The sequence below is a fragment of the Phacochoerus africanus genome, chromosome 2 (assembly GCF_016906955.1).
Source record: "Phacochoerus africanus isolate WHEZ1 chromosome 2, ROS_Pafr_v1, whole genome shotgun sequence".
NCBI lineage: Eukaryota > Metazoa > Chordata > Mammalia > Artiodactyla > Suidae > Phacochoerus > Phacochoerus africanus.
Window position 1 is genome coordinate 265,693,860 of NC_062545.1, and position 16,304 is coordinate 265,710,163.

At 38.3% G+C, this 16,304-nt stretch overlaps 1 pseudogene; it reads left to right on the plus strand.

Moving 5' to 3' along the window:
- Window positions 1–6,304: 6,304 nt before the first annotated feature.
- On the plus strand, window positions 6,305–15,891 carry LOC125120910 (olfactory receptor 1N2-like; annotated as a pseudogene).
- The last annotated feature ends 413 nt before the right edge of the window (window positions 15,892–16,304 follow it).

The window sequence follows — 16,304 nt, forward strand, 5'->3', positions numbered from 1 at the left end:
AACTACCATTTCCTGCCCCTTTTTTATGGCATCCCTTGTCCTAGAAATATTTAAAATTTTCATATAATCACAACTTTCACTTTCTTCGGCAGGGTGTGGGTAATTTCCAGCTTTTATGTAGGAAATACTTTTCCCTTCTCAAGATAACAAATATGTCTCTTTCATTGGCTCATGATTTTATTCTGTGTTTAATTCAGTAATGTATTTGAAATTTTGTTTTTGAGCTAAATAGTTTTAATTGTATTTATAATTTCATTTTAGAATTACTTTGCCTTTATTTACAAAGCAACTTCCTGTTACCTTTTTTTATCCCTTTCTTTTAAGCTTTAATTGCAACATATCTTGGAGTTCACATTGTGGCTCAGCAGTTAAAGAACCAAACTAATGTTCAGGAGGATGTGGGTTCAATCCCTGGCCTCACTTAGTGGGTTCTGGATCCAGCATTGCCTTGAGCTGTGTTGCAGGTTGCAGACAGGGCTTGGTTCCCACACTGCTGTGACTGCAGCATAGGCTTGTTGCTACAGATCTAATTGAACTACAGCCTGGGAACTTCCATATGCCATGGGTGTAGCCCTAAAAACACCAAAAAAAAAAGAAAGAAATGAAAAGAAAAAGAGACATACCTGAAGTCCAAGTGACTGAGGGAAAAAGGACATGGGGGTGAGGAGGTGAGGGTCCAGCCTGATAGGCTGTTTCCATAGCACTGTGATCAGGTGCATGCCCAGGAACAGGGGAGAGAACATCCCCTGCTGCTCTGGCTGGATGGAGAGCCCCAGGAGGAGCAACTGGTACATACCAATCTGTTTCTCCCTCCTCATGCTGGTAGGTCAGCTGAGGGGACTAGTGGGGAAAGTTGAAGGGAAAATGTGGGATATCTTGGGATAGAATACTGATCATTGTAGCATAGAAAAATCGAGATATTCCTTTGATTTAGGGAAAGGCTTCATTCATATTCCCATATATTTATTGTATTTTGTTGTGTAAATGAAGCTAAAGTGTAAGTTTCTTTCTCAATCTTGTGCCAGTCTCTGTAGACAATACTGACAGTTAATGTTTATTAAATGCTGACCTTCTGCACTGTGCTAATAGCTTACATGCAGTAAATGATGCCAAAGTCTTAAGAACATGAGCTAGGTAGTTAGTCTTTCTACTTTCCAGATAGCTGTGGCAGGCAGTCTCATATTCACTGAGGTACGGAGAGAAACTGGGATTTGGACCCAAGCATTTTTATCCTGTGTTTTTTCTCTGGAAGCTGAAGAAATTATTTGACATCAGAAATCTCTTTGCACTTTGTAATTTTGTGTGTAATGATCTACTGAAGCCTGTATCCTCTGCTTCTCTACGCATTCCATGGTTATTTCTAATATGTTCATTGGTTGTAGACCCCAGAGCCTATCAAAGATGACTAATGCACACGCAGCATACATTTGTTGATTAAATAAAAGATGTCACATCTAATTTATTTCTTCATGACAGCCTCTTTGAATCTCACATCAGGTCTTGTTCAAGAACCAAGTTTAACCCTAATAATCATGGGGCTCCATGTTATTTTCTCCATGACATCACATTCAGAGAAGTACAACCTAAAAGCCAAATGCAATTGTTCAAAGGAATTCTAATCTTTTTAGGATCTCTAGTATAGTGTAGGAGAGATTTATTTACCAATCTAAATTGATATTTCTCAAAATTTCTCATGAATGGATGTTGGACTTTGTCTAATGATTTTTCTGCATCTATTGTGGTGATCTATATATATTTTTAGGGGAGAAGGTAGGGATACACTATAGCCTATCAAAGCTTATTTTAAAGCTAAATTTTTGAAAACAAATAATGTATTGTCACATACATGACCCACTACAACAGTTGAGGAAAATAAAGAGCCTAAAAACAGACTGATTGTAATGAGGGCTTGATCTCACCATAATTTCGTCAACTGGATTCAGAAGGCAACCATGTATCACAAGTCTTGGTTTCCCCACGCTATCTGAGTGAAGAGAAGAGTGTATAATCATTAAAATTAATGCAGTAGGCAAATGTTCATGTCAAAGGATAACTTTCAGTGACTGGAGAAAAGCAACCATCTGTCTCCTAATAATGTCAGAACTAGACATCAGATTATAATATCAATGAATTCTTTACAATTAGGTCTCCAAGAAACGAGTGTAATATAGTTTGTTACTTAGTCCTAAAGGCAAAAGGATTTCTGGGCAGAATACTGTACTTTATACCCAAGGCTGACCCCACAATCTTCATGGATTATAGAAAATGAGAACTGGAATACTGTCCCTAACTTTCTTAAGATTCTTTTATATTACTTGGGTCAGTTTTTCTTGGGAGAGGACTTTTAGAAATATGCCTGTGTAGTGTGATTTTCAGATCAGCATTGAGTCTTTCATAGCTCTGCCCAAACACCACCCTCAATGGGCTGCTTGATTATTTCATCAAGAGAAAAAAAAAACTTTGAGGTTCCAACTATAGATTAGGTTTAAAAGTAAATGTTCCTGGGAGAGACACCTATGGCCAACTTCCTGAGATAGAAAAGCTGGGAAGAGTTCAATATTTAGGGACCAGGTTTGGATGGGTAAACACGGGCATTGACTGCTTCAGTCAAAGTGAGGATGGAAGCAGGTAGGAAATTGCAGGCAGAATAATAAATTACAGGCAGAGGCTGTAGAAACACAGAATAAATGTTCTGTTTTTCCAATTTGGCTGAATTACTGTTCTACAGCTAGAAATAGTTACGCCATTAATGCAAATCTGAGTTAGTACAAAGTTTGCACCAGATGCTTTTCAAATATTATTCACCTCTTCCCCAAATCTTGCCACATAGACATTCTGCTCCTCGTTTTCAAGATGAAAGCATTGGGAGGCAGTGATAATATTTGCCTGATGTTATAGTACTAGTATGCTGTAGTCCTGGGATTTGATCCCACATCTCTCTGGCCTCAAAGACCACATCCATCCCATATATTGCATGCCTTCATTAACTATGCTGCTGGTGAGCATTCAAGAATTTCAGGAAGTAAACTGGGAAATTTGACGATGAATTAAAAATCTATGATTTCAAGAATGTTCATATATGTTAATATCAATAATAACGACAATAATATTATAACAATCATTCACTAATCACATATTTATTGTGTGACTATTGTAGGCCACTTGCTATGACAGGTGCTTTATAACAGCCTAACAGCCCCACAATAAAGGTATTTTTCTCACTTAACCTGTTGGAAACCAGGACTTGAAATCATATGAAGTTTGTCATAGATCACTCAACATGAAAATGATGGACAAGTTATTCAATCCCATATTTATCCACCTTCAAACCTGTGTTTCTAACCACCATGCTATACTAACTCCTGTAGAGCATGGTTTGACAGAAAAGAGACATTTACATATATGCTCCTCATTCAGTAGGAGATGGGGTCTGTCTCTACCCCATCTTTTGGTGGATGTACTGCCTCCAAAATTAATTAGATGATCAGATGTGAATAGAGAGACTAGGAGACCAGCTACTGGATTTACAAGATGGCTACTCATAAAATGAATTTCTCAGGGCTCCAGGACAAAAGCCTACATAATGTTTTTCAAAGGAAACAATAAATGGAAAGTTGAGGCAACTATGGTACATATGCCCTGGAAGTAACATCATGTAGCTAATAAAATGAATTCACAAAACTTATGAATTCATCTATGAAGGAACATAACAGAAAATTGTATATAGGGAATGTTTATAACTATGTGCAAAAACAATGCAGATCCCATCACATCATCATCCCTATCATTATTAAACCTGGAAGGCTGTGCTCCTAGCTCACATGCATACCAGGCATTTAGCAAAATTGTGAAATGACAACTTATTAGAGAAGAAAGGACAAACCCTAAGAATTATCATTATTATGCCTACCTAAGTTATTTAAGATGATACAACAAAATTATAAAGTGCTATGCACAAGTATAATTACCTGCAAGATTTCACAACAGACCATTCAGACATACACACACAACCTGTTGAGTGAAATCTAAAAGCTCTGCCCTTACCTACCTCAGGAGTGATCAGTGCAAATACTGTCAGCTCTAGGGAGTGAACTAATTTTTAATTTTCTCTCCAAAAGACTTTGATCTAGAATGGGGAGAATACACAAGCCCAACCCTGAAGTGGGGAGGTGGTAAACTCTCATTTAAACCAGATCCAGAGCAATGACAACAGTATCTATTTTTACCAGCCCAGTCCTCATGGGAACAAGGCCAAAAATTTCTGTTGAGGGGACAATTTGGGAGTGATAAATGCACTTCCCTTAACTATTCCCCATGGAGGTGTGCCTTTGTCAGATGCTAAAGATAGTCATCTCCTTTGGGAATGTAAATGAGGATTCTTTGTTTGCAGACTCATTTAGAGAACGTTCACACTGATAAGCTCATTTGATGCTCCCAATCATTCCTGAGGTATTATTAATTTTCCTATTTCATTGCAATGAGAGTGGCTCAAAAGGAAATGGGCAAAGGAGGAGGTTTCAAACCCAAACACATTAATTTCAAATCTAAAGCCCTGTCCTGTTGCATCACAATGTCTCCTCTGCAGCAGTGGCCTCTGTATCCTGTGACCTCTTCCTTCTACGTTCAGTCCAGACACGGGAAGAGAATTGCTACTAATCCCTGGGGAATAAAAACATTTATCCAGGAATAATTGGGCTTCTGATTCTCAGAAATAGAGATTTTCTTCTTCTCATAGAAATATACAAATACCTAAAGGGATTTTTTTTTTTAGTTAATGCACATAATAATAATTGGTACACAGGGCTCAAAATATATTCTTTAAAGCTAAGAATGGGTGTGCGAAGACTTCAGATCCGCAAAAATAAAGACACAGAATCTAGTGGAATATAACATTTTGTCTTTTCTAATAATTTGTTTATTTAAACTTTCATGAAATTGTTTTGTAACTACTATGTGCCAAGTGTTTTGTGATGTGCTGTGAGTAAAGATTTGAAAACACATTTTTACCAGAAAATAATAATGCCTATTGCAGCAATATTGATGGACCTAGAAATTATCATACTAAATGAAGTTAGTGAAAGACAAACAGCATATATCACTTATATGTGAAATCTTAAAAAAAGATTCAAATAAACTTAATTGCAGAATAAAAACAGATTAATAGACTTTGAATACTTTAGGTTACCAAAGGGAATGGGTGGGGGTCAGTGGAGATATTGACTAAAAGCTTGGCATTGCCATATGCACACTGGCCAATTGCAATACCTGCTACATGGCACACTCTACCCAATATTCTGTGATAATCTATGTGTAGGAAAAATCTGAAAGGGAATGGATGTGTGTATATGTAAAACTGAATCACTTTGTTGTACAGAAGAAATTATCACAACCTTATGAATCAAATTTATTTCAACAAAACTTTTTTTAAAATGAAAGGATTTGAGGAGTTCCCATTGTGGTGCAGTAGTTAATGAATCCAACTAGGAACCATGAGGTTGCTGGTTCGATCCCTCGCCTTGCTCAGTGGATTAAGTATCTGGCATTGCTATGAGCTGTGGTGTGGGTCACAGATGTGGCTCAGATCCTGCATTGCTGTGGCTGTGGCGTAGGCTGGTGGCTACAGCTCCGATTAGACCCCTATCCTGGGAACCCCCATATGCCACAGGAGTGGCTCAAGTAAAGGCATAAAGACAAAAAATAAATAAAAACATAAGAATAAAAATGAAAGGATTTGAAAACAGTTTTGTTCCTCTAAAAGGGCTCCCAATCTAGTGAGTAGAATAGACAAAATAGGGTGTGTCAAATTATGTACTAAAGGAGAGCCCTGAGTCCTATGAGCACAGAGAAGGAGTGTTAAACCCAAATTTAAGGGATCAAGAAAGGTAGGCTTCAGGAAGTTATAAGTAAGCAGAGACTCAGGATAATCCAAAGAATTAAAAGTTGATGTGGATAGTGTAGAGACTGATGGAAGGGAGAAAAACAGGAACAGGAAAACACATGGAGAAGAGAAATGGTGACAAATTTGAAAATGAGTTATCAGGAAAATTAGAACGGCTGAAGTGTATGCTTCACCAGGGGAAGAGGTTCAGGATGAGGCCAGAGAAACTAGCAGGAATGAATGGTGCAGAACCTTGAAGACCATGTTGAACTATTTTAACTTTTTGCAAAAGGAAAGGGAGAACTCTGGAAAGATTTGCTCAAAGAATGAGTGTCTTGTTAAAACATATGTCTATTAGTGAAGAATGGATAATGAACAGGTGTTTGCAGTAGATGGAGGGAATGCTGGCAGGGAAAGAATGGAGGGATGGGATGTAAGACCAGCAGTATGGAGACCAGTTTGGAAGTGGTCACAGTTGCTCGGGTAAAAGATTATGGAAGTGTGTCTGAGACAATGGAATTGGGGAGAGCTCCATGGATTTAAATCTCCTTCAGAATCAGAATTTAAAGTATGTGATAATTTTGGAGTGAGCCAACATTGATGAGACTATGGAAAATGAAGGCATTAAAAACTTCTCTAAATTTATGGCTTGAACAGCTGAGTACACTTGTGCCACTTACTGAGATAGGGGACCTAGAAGGAGACTTGAGATGTTTTTAGCACACCAAGTATAGAGTACCTACGAATCATTCACAAGAAGACATTCTGGAGGCTGGTGAATATATTTTGGATCCAGATTGATATTCATGGCCCATCAATATAGAAGAGGGTGAGACTGTAGAAATAAATGAAATGAATAAGAAACATTGTGAAAAAAGGGCAAGAATGGAGGGAAGAAAAAGGGGAAGAAAGCAGAAGAAAGAAAGAACAAAGAGAGGAGTTCCTGTTGTGGCTCAGTGGAAATGAATATGACTAGTAACCATGAGGTTGCGGGTTCAATCCTTGATCTTGCTCTGTGGGTTAAAGGATCTGGCATTTCTGTGAGCTGTGGTGTAGGTCACAGATGTGACTCAGATCCTTTGTTGCTGTGGATGTGATGTAGTCCAGTAGCTACAGCTTCAATTGGACTCCTAGCCTGGGATCCTCCATATGACACAAGTGTGGCCCTAATGAAAGAAAGAAAGAAAGAAAGAAAGAAAGAAAGAAAGAAAGAAAGAAAGAAAGAAAGAAAGAAAGAAAGAAAGAAATAAAGAAAGAAAAGAGAGAGAGAGAAAGAAAGAGAGAGAGAGAACAAGAAAGAGAGAGAGAGAACAAGAAAAAGGAAAAGAAAAACAAGGGAAGAAGAGAAAGGGAGGTGAACAGAGCTGAACACAGACCAGAGAGGACGTTGACAATTAAGGAAATGACAGAGAAAGAGCATCCCCAAAGGGCATCAGAGTATGAGAGACATGGAAGGAAAATAAAGAACATGTGACCATGGGAGTGAAGGGAAGGGAAGGTTAAGTGTTGAAAATGACCCCCTGAATTTGGTAATAAGGAGAATTTTGGTGATGTAACCAGGAGCAATGGCAGTGAGTGGTGGGACCAGAATCTAGACCACAGTGGATGGAGGAATAAGTGGAAAGTAAGAAAGCATAGAAGGTAAAGAGCCGGATTGATCCAACTTGGCGGCTTTGCTAGATGGATGGGGTGGAACATCATTGGAGTAAAGTCTTTGGCAATCAGTAGGAGAGTAAGAAACCATGAGGTCTGTAGTGGAGACAAAAGCAAATTTGGGGGAAAATGGGCAGGATCAGACTGGATAGAATTATGAACCCAAAGATTCTGTATAATGAATGAGTAGAGGGGAAAGAGAACAATGTATGTTGAAAATTTAATTTAACAGGTAAAGCAATTCCAGTTTTCCTAAAATAACCATGGAAATAGATGGATAAAATGCAATGGAGATTGAATGACTGGAGATCAGAGGATAAATATGCCACATTGCTGAGTGGTTCATTTATGCAGATGCTGCAGGCCCCACAGTTGATTGTTAAATTTTGGAGAAGTAAATTGATCCAGGTGCAAAAAATCTGTAACAAAATAAAAACCACTGGAGATTGGTTGAGGAAGGTGGCTGACCCTAACAGGCACCATTGCTCTGTCTGATGGCTTTGCTTCTCACCCCCATCCACTCATATAGGACCCTGAGCATCAAGGCATGAAGCCATCAAAGGACAAGTTCCTAAAGCATCAGGGAACAGGCCCTCTCCTAAAAATAACTGGCAGCCAAAAAGCAAATGCTTATTTCCACTAGCAAACAGTTTGTTTTCCACTGCTTTATGGGCCCTCTGCCTTTCTAAATACATGAAAAGAGATAGAATAAAGTAATATCTTTGCCTGATTTATCCCTGGAATTTTATTCCATTTATATCAGGCACATATAGATCCAATTTTAAAAGTGCTCTCTGAATCATAGTGAAGATAGGAATGCTGTTTCCTAACAAAGAGTCAATTATAAAAATCACTAAGTCATAGAGGATTGATTAACTTGCATTCCTCCAGAAGACAACCCTGAACCAAGACTGAAGGATAAGTAGTTTATTTGGGGATCAAAGAAAACAGCAATAGGAGAGTGGGAAAGGAAAATAGGGAGAGGAAGTCTATAGACAAAGGACAAATATTAACACAACCATCACATGGGAAAATTAAAGTAATTCCACTGAGGAAACACTAGTATCCAGCACACCTCAGATTTGAACACTTTGATTTTGCAAAGCTTCCAATAGTCAATATTCGGGTGACTTTCTTCCCTGTTTGTTCCTAAAATGTTGTTGGACTTCAACAGTTCTCCCCATTCCTTCTACTCTGATATACATGAAATTGGGGAAGTAATACAGGGTCATCACAACTAGAAGAAGCTGCCCAGGTAAAGCTTTGCTCTACCTACCATCTATTAACCTCAGATATCAAAAAGGGCAAAATAAAACCTCAAAGAAGAAATCAATCTATACATACTTCTTTGTCCTATATATCTAAATCCTAGGAATCACTAGTGCCACATTAATGATCATTTCTTAAAAGGGTCAATTTTAAAGAAACTGAAACTTTTCAATTTTGAGCCAACTTTTGTGCATTGTCCCTGTCAAAAATTTTTCCCACTGTGGTACTGGTACCAAAACAGACATACAGACCAATGGAACAGAATAAAGAACCCAGAAATAAATCCAGACACCTCTGGTCAATTAATCTTTTACAAAGGAGGCAAGATCACAAAATGGGAAAAAGTCTTTTCAGCGGTATTGCTGGTAATCCTGGACAACTGTATGCAAATCAATGAAACTAGAACACACCTTCACACCATGCAGAAAAATAAACTCAAAATGGCTGAGAGATGTAAATATAAGGCAAGACACCATCAAACTCCTGGAAGAGAACATAGGTAAATCTTTCTCAGACATCAACCTTACAAATGTTTTCTCAGGTCAGTTTCCCAAACCTATGGAAATAAAGGCAAACATAAGCCAATGGAACCTCATCAAATTGACAAGCATTTACAAAACAAAGAAAACCAAAAAGAAATCAAAAAGACAACTTACAGAATGGGAGAAGATAGTTTCAAATGATACAATGGACAAGGGCTTCCTCTCTAAAATATATATAAAAAAAAAACTTATAGAACTCAGTAGCAAATAAAAGGCAACAACCCACTTGCAAAATGGGCAACAGAGCTGAATAGAATTTTTCCAAGGAAGATGTACAGATGGCCAATAAGCACATGAAAAATTGCACAACATCCCTGATTATTAGAGAAATGCAAATCAAAACTAGGTTAAGATACCACCTCACAACAGTAAGAATGACCATCATTAATAAGTCCACAAACAAATGCTATAGGGAGTGTGGAGAAAAGGGAAACCTCCTGCACTGTTGGTTGGAATGGAGTCTGGTACAAACACTATGGACAACATTATGGACATACCTTAGAAAATATGGGTAGAACTACTATATGACCCCACAATCCCACTCTTGGGCATATATATATATATATAACTTTCCTTGAAAAAGACACATGCACCTGCATGTTCATTGCAGCACTATTCAAAACAGCCAAGACTTGTAAACAATCCAAATGTCCATTGACAGATTATAGGCTTAGTAAGATGTGGTATATATACCCAACGGAATACTACTCAGTCATAAAAGAGAACAAAATAATGTCAATTACGGCAACATGGATGGAAGTAGAAACTTTCATCCTGATTGAAGTAAGTCAGAAAGAGAAAGAAATATACCATATGAAATCACATATCTGGAATATAATATATGGCACAAATGAACCTTTCCACAGAACAGAAAATAATGGACTTGGAGAACAGACCTGTGGTTGTCAAGGGGGAGGGGAAAGATTGGGATGTTTTGGAAGCTTGAGGTTAATAGATGTAGACTACTTCCTTTGGAATGTATTAGCAATGAGATCCTGCTGTGTAGCACTGGAAACTATGTCTAGTCACTTATGGAGCATGATAATGTGAGAACAAATAAGGTATACAGGTATGTGTAAGTGGCTCACCATGCTGTATAGTCAAAAATTATTAATTAAAAAATAAAATAAAATAAATGAAACTACCATGTGGCATTCCATCCATCAGAAAATATGGTGCCTTAAGCCAGAGTCACAATGTACTTCCCTTGAGCAAGGGAGTCTTAAAATATTAATGTATTTTTAATAGCTCTTTATCAGTTCTCTCATGCTTAGTCCAGCTCAAACCAGAAGCCTGGACACAATTACTGCAGAGGTAAATTGTTGGCCACTATCTCTGTTCCAGCGTCAATTTATTTCTATTTCTTTTCCAAGAATGAAAATCACTAAGCATTTCCTATTGTGGAGGGGTAGGATTCTGGGGTCCTGGAAGCTAAAATTTATGCACAAACAACATAATTACTAGTCCATAAAATCATAAACCCATCACTTTGTCAGAAAGAGAAACACAAAAACATGACCATTCCGGAAACGTGTTTTTCATCTTTTCTGTGAGAACCTTCAAAAAAGCTTGACAATGAGAAGAAAACATACATTTTAGGAATAAAATAATGCCATTTACAGCAGCATGGATAGAAATAGAGACTCTCATACTAAGAGAAATAGGTCAGAAAGAGAACAAAAATGCCATATGCTATCAGTTACACGTATAATCTAAAACATGCCACAAATGAACCTATTTATGAAAAAAAGAGAGACTCACCGACATAGAGAACAGATTAGTGGTTGCCAAGGGGGAAAACATGGAGGGGGATGGACTTGGAATTTGGGGTTAGTAGATGAAACATGTTATACTGAAAAATGGATAAGCAATGAGATCTTACTGTACAGCAGAGGGAACTATATCCAATCTCTTTGGATACAACATGATGGAAGATAGTGTAAGAAAAATAATGTATATATATATATATACACACACACACACACACACACACATATGAGTGTGTGTATTTGTGACTGGGTCACTTTGCTGTACAGAAGAAATTGGCACAACACTGTAATTCAACTATAATAAAAAAATAGTTAAAAAAAGCAAACAATATAGTACTGGCCCCAAAACAGAAATATAGTTCAATGGAACAGGATAGAAATCCAATAAATAAGCCCAAGCACCTGTGGTGAACTAATCTATGACAAAGGGGACAAGACAGTGGTAGAAAGATAGTGTCTTCAAAAACTAATGGTGGAAAAACTGGAAAGCAAAACCAAAATATTTTGTACTTTCATTTTTACATGCAAATGTGCAGTTTTCCCAAAGCTATTTTTTGAAGAGACTATCTTTCCTCCACTGTATGTTCTTGACTCTTGTCATAGACTAGTTGATCATAGGTCCTTGGGTTTGTTTATGGCTTTCTATTTTGTTACACTGATCTATATTTCAATTTTTGTGCCAGTACCATACTATTTTGATTACTGTATCATTGTAGTATAGTCTGAAGTCAGGGACTCTGATTCGTCCAGCTCCATTTTTCTTTCTCAGAATTACATTGGCTATTCAGTGTCTTTTTGTTTCCTACAAATTAAAATATATATATATATATATATATATATATATATATATATATATATATACATATATTTGTCCTTTTTAGGGTTGCATCCATGGAATATGGTGGTTCCCAGACTAGGGGTCAAATCAGACCTCTAGCTACTGGCCTATGCCACAGCCACAGCAATGTGAGATCTGAGCCACATGTGTAACCTACACCACCATTCACAGCAATGCTAGATCCTTAACCCACTGAGTCAGGCCAGGGATTGAACCTGTGTCCTCACAGTTGCTAGTCAAGTTTGTTTCTCTTGAGCCACATTGGGAACTCTGGCAATGCCAGATCCCTATCCAACTGAACAAGGCCAGGGACCGAACCAGCTTCCTCATGGATACTAGTCAGATTCGTTTCCACTGATCCACAATAGGAACTACCAAATTTTAAATATTTTGGTCTACTTCAGTGAAGAATGTCCTTGGTAGCTTGATAGGGATTGCATTAAATCTGTAGATTTCCTTGGGTAGTATAGTCATTTTGACATTATTGATTCTTCCAATCCAAGAGCATAGTATACCTTTCCATCTGTTTTTGTCATCTTTCATTTATTTCATTAGTGTCTTAGAGTTTTTAGAGTACAGGTCTTTTTTCTCTTTAGGTAGGATTATTCCTAAGTATTTCATTCTTTTTGATGCTATGGTAAATTTGATTATTTCTTTAATTTCTCTTTCTGATCTTTCATTGCTTGTACATAGAAATACAATAGATTTCTCTGTGCTAATCTTGTATCCTGCAACTTTGCCAAATTCACTGATGAGCTCTAATAGTTTTCTGTTTTTTACATCTTTAGGAGTTTGTCTGTATAGTATCATATCATCTGCAAACAGTGATAATTTTACATCTTTTCCAACTTGGTTTCCTTTTATTTCTTTTTATTCTCTGATTGTTGTAGCTAGGACTTCCAAAACTATAACCTCTATACATATTGGAAAGAAAAAAGATATGAAAAAGTATCCAAAATAAAAATGTTTTAATTTTGTTTTATTGCCTTTAACATTTATTTTAAATATGCAAAACATCCTACTATAAAAAGATAATTATATTAACAGGATATTTCAAGGAATAATTGCCTATGTTTAAAGTCCAGATGAAACTAATATTCAATCTTACATGAACAAAGACACCCATGTTAGATAAGGAGGGTATTTTGTACCTATGAAATTGTTAATGATTTAAACCAACATGGTACTGGGACAAAGTGTGATGGTTAAATGCATGGACTCTAGCTGTTCTATCCTTTCTCTTTCCTTCCTTCCATCATGCCATTCACAGGCAGGATATCCCAGGAAGCCTACTAGTCAGGCTAAAGTGCACTGTATCCTAGTAAGATGCTTCAGAATAGCACCCCTGAGATTCACATCTGAGAGCTTAACACCCAGGAAAGAGGTGCCCTCCATCCCCCCAGGACCCAGGCAGAGCTGGCTAAAGAGCAGGCTGCACAGCGACTCAAAGGTTGTCTGCAATGGGCACTTTGGAGGATGGTATCCTAGGGATCTTTAAAACCCTAATAAGACTCCTGTATTGTCAGTCCTAAAAGCTGGGAAAAAAAAGTGTCGTGCGCTCTGGATGTTCCTAATGATCCCTGGGCTCAACAGACACCAAATTTACAGAGTCAGAAAATCTAGGGAGTTCTGCACTGTAAGTTTGCCTTCCACTAAAGAGAACTTGAGAATTTGAAGGTGCCCCAAACTGATCCAAACTCTGACAGGTAAGAATCTGTAAGGGAATTGTACATACACACAAATTGTACATACTCACTTCAAAGCCCAAGGACTAGACAAAGTTTCTGGGGTATGTGATCTTAGTGTCTGCCAATGATCAGAAATTTCTCTATGATCCAAAGAACAAATACATAGAGTACTGAAATATTCACAAAATCTTCTAAGGTCAGAGTCAATGTGAAATGACATCTCACATAAGCTTGCTCTCACTCCAGGGAAAACAGAAGAACAGAATGACCATTTTCATGCTGAGGGAACCAGAAAATTATCCCTTTTCTATTTTTCTTTACTCTGGTGAAAAGTGAAATTGAAAAGCTAAAGTACAAGTTTAGGGTGAAGCCACAGACTTGGATAAGACATGACTGCAGTTAAATATCATTCATTAGCTTTCTGCTCTTGAAATACATGAAATATCTCTAAGAGTCAGTTTCAACACTTGCATAATTGTGGAGGACAATAATACATATTTCATTGTTCTGTGAAGGATAAAACAGTGCCATCAAGGTATCTGGAACATAGCGAGCATCTACAAACTGGTACAGATAATTAGTAGGTCCAAGAGACCAGGTGAATTGAGATAGTTCAGCGTGAATGCAGGTACAGAGGAGAAAATGGAAAAAGAGACAGGGATAAGAAACAGATAATGATGTAGGGGCAGATATGGCACCTCTGCCCTGTTTGTGGAGGGGAGGTTCTAACAGAGAATGGAGAGGACTAGACATCGCCAGTTCTCCCTGACCTGAGCACACATACCCAATGCCCCCAGTTAGGAAAAAGTACAGGGACTGTCACTTAATGGGTGTGGTGAAGTTCTAGGAGTTGGGGAGGCACATAGAAAGGAGATGTTCTGCTCCTATTGTGTGTAGGGGTGTTTTGGAGGAGAGGCAGTAGAGGAGACCATGAACCTCCTTTTTAATTGGTAAGTATAAATGACGTTCTCATACTTGCCTTCAAGGATATGATAAAGTCTCATCTCAAGTTACCTGCACTGATTTTTCTGGTTGATCTGATTTCTTTTCAGCATCCTATTATAGTTTGGAAAGCATTGTTCTTATTTGCATGGGTATCATCCTGCCTGTTTATCACAGGTCCCACAGATATTTTCTCACATTCCTAATGAGATCTAGGGATTCTCATCAGCAAGGTCCATTCATTCTTTTTTTTTTTTGTCTTTGGATGCAAAGACACTATCTATAAATAGATCTAATACTTAAATAGGGACACACAGAAGGGTTTTATCTGCACACATAGCGAGAACTACAAGGGATAGGAAAAACAAATCAGGCGAACCAAACCTCTGTTTCAGACTTCCTCCTTCTAGGATTCTCTGAGCAGCTACAGGAGCAACCTTTCCTATATGTCACCTTCCTTGGCATACACCTGGGCAATATCATGGGGAACTTGCTTATCATCCTGGCCATCACCTCTGACTGCCACCTCCATACTCCCATTTACTTTTTCCTGTCTAACTTATCATTAACAGATGCCTGTTTCACTTCCGCCTCAATCCCCAAAAGTGCTGGCTGAGATGCATACTCAGAGTCAGACCATCTCTGATTCTGGGTGCTTTGCATTTCTATACTTTCTCCTGATGTTTGGGGGCCTTGACAACTTACTTCTGGTTGTGATGGCATATGACCTCTATGTGGCCATCTGCCAGCCACTTCGTTACAACACAGCTCTGAGTCCCAAATTCTGTGCACTAATGTTGGGCACATGCTGGGCACTGACCAACTGTCCTGCACTGGTGCACACACTTCTGCTGACTCATTTGGCCTTCTGTGCCCGCAAGGACATTGCCCACTTCTATTGTGATCCCAAAGCTCTGCTGAAGCTTGCCTGCTCAGAGACCCGCATTAATGAGCTGATGATCATCACTCTGGGCCTGATGTTCCTCACTGCTCCCCTCTTGCTGATCATCCTCTCCTATGTCTGCATTTCCTGGGCTGTGTTTGGCATCTCAACTCCTGGAGGGCGGTGGAAGGCTGTCTCCACCTGTGGGTCTCACCTCACTGTGGTACTGCTCTTCTACGGATCTCTTACGGGTGTATATTTTCTTCCTACATCAACTCATTCTGCAGAGAGGGAAAGCAGGGCTCCTGCCATCCTCTATATGTTGATGATTCCCATGCTAACCCATTCGTCTACAGCTTAAGGAACAGAGACATGAAGGAGGCCTTTGGTAAACTCTTTGGCAGTCAGAAAGCATTCATTTTACAGTGATGACTTATCCTGGTATCTTAAGCAACCCCTGCCCTCAATCATTTCAATGATGTCACTACTCTGAGATTGATTTTAAGGGTAGGTTATCAGGTAACACAGATGGGGTGTAGAAAAAATGGCATTTGCATTTCTATACTCAGTTGTGAAATGAGATGTTATAACCAAGACTCTCTCCTGATCGAAGTGAAGCAACCATTACTAAGAACAGGACACCATTTATCACTCCTTATTTCTAATCCAGAATATTAGCCAGAGTGAACTAAGGTATTCAATGTACACTCCAGAGTCAAGTCATTCTGCCTTTGGGCCATGGGACAAGGTAAAGGATGAGAATACAAACATGTATTGAGAATCTTTGTTTGTCATTGTTATTCATATCTGTTCTTCAAGAAAGACTTGTGGAAAACTATGAT